We start from the raw sequence: 1,199 nt of genomic DNA, 5'->3' as shown, positions 1-1,199 counted from the left end.
ACGCCTATTTTGTAACACTACTTTGGAAAGTGAAGTTGCCGGGCGATGGTGGCGCACGCCTTTAATCCCAGCACTCGGGAGGCAGAGGCAGGCGGATCTCTGTGAGTTCGAGGCCAGCCTGGTCTACGGAGCTAGTTGCAGGACAGGCTCCAAAGCCACAGAGAAACCCTGTCTCGGAAAAAAAAAAGAAAGAAAGAAAGAAAGAAAGAAAGAAAGAAAGAAAGAGAGAAAGAAAAAGAAAAAGTGAGGTTATTGTTATTGAAATTTCAAGCTTGGAGATAGATTGTTCTAGGGCCCTTAAGTCCTCGTCTGTAGCTGTTCTTAATTCTTCAAAGTGCTGTGGAATTTTGGAAGTCTGCACCAGAGCAGTAGCATCAATACTGGATTGAGTATTGCCTGACCAGGGCCAGCTAGCCCCGGCTGGGGTAGCCCCCCTTTCCAGGGCCCTGGGCCCCACTCCAAGTCCTAAGGGTCCTTCCGCACCACCAATCCAGAGGTAATCTTACTCCAATAGGTAGATGACCTCCTGCTGGTCCACAGACTGAGCAGGAATGCCTCAGAGGGACTCAGCCCTACTCACCAGATTAGGTAAACTGGGCTACAGGGCATCTGCTAAAAAGGCACAGATCTGCTGCAAGAAGCAAGTAGCCTACCTGGGCTACCTCCTGGAGGGCGGACAGAGATTGCTAACAGACAGTCGGAAGCAGGCTTCCCCTTGGCTGCTGCTTACCAGCCCCGGGCACCCAGAGATATCGCACCTGTTCCAGGTTGGCGATTCTGTGTACGTTCAGAGACACCAGTCCCAGAAACTTGAACCTCGCTGGAAGGGACCCTGCACCATGCTTCTTACGACACCTACTGCCCTTAAAGTGGACGGTATTGCAGCCTGGATCCAAGCATCTCACGTCAAGCCAGCACCTACCTCCACAGGATAACCCCAGGACCTTCCAAATGGAAGCTTCAGCATACCCCAAATCCTCTAAAACTGAGATTAGTCAAGTAGGCCTGATTCTGCCAGGCTTGATGATTTTTTGCCCTGATGTTTCTGTACACATATAGTACTAAAAACTCCCATACACCTCAGGACTTAACCTGGAACCTGACTAACTTTGAAGACTGGACAAGCCTTAAGGCTAGCCACTGGAGTTCATCCCCTGGATACCTGGTTTCCCCAGCTAACCTTTTTTTTTTTTTTTTTT

This window comes from Microtus ochrogaster, chromosome 18, assembly GCF_000317375.1.
Source record: "Microtus ochrogaster isolate Prairie Vole_2 chromosome 18, MicOch1.0, whole genome shotgun sequence".
In the NCBI taxonomy this organism is placed as follows: domain Eukaryota; kingdom Metazoa; phylum Chordata; class Mammalia; order Rodentia; family Cricetidae; genus Microtus; species Microtus ochrogaster.
Note: the sequence above shows the minus strand (reverse complement) of the source record.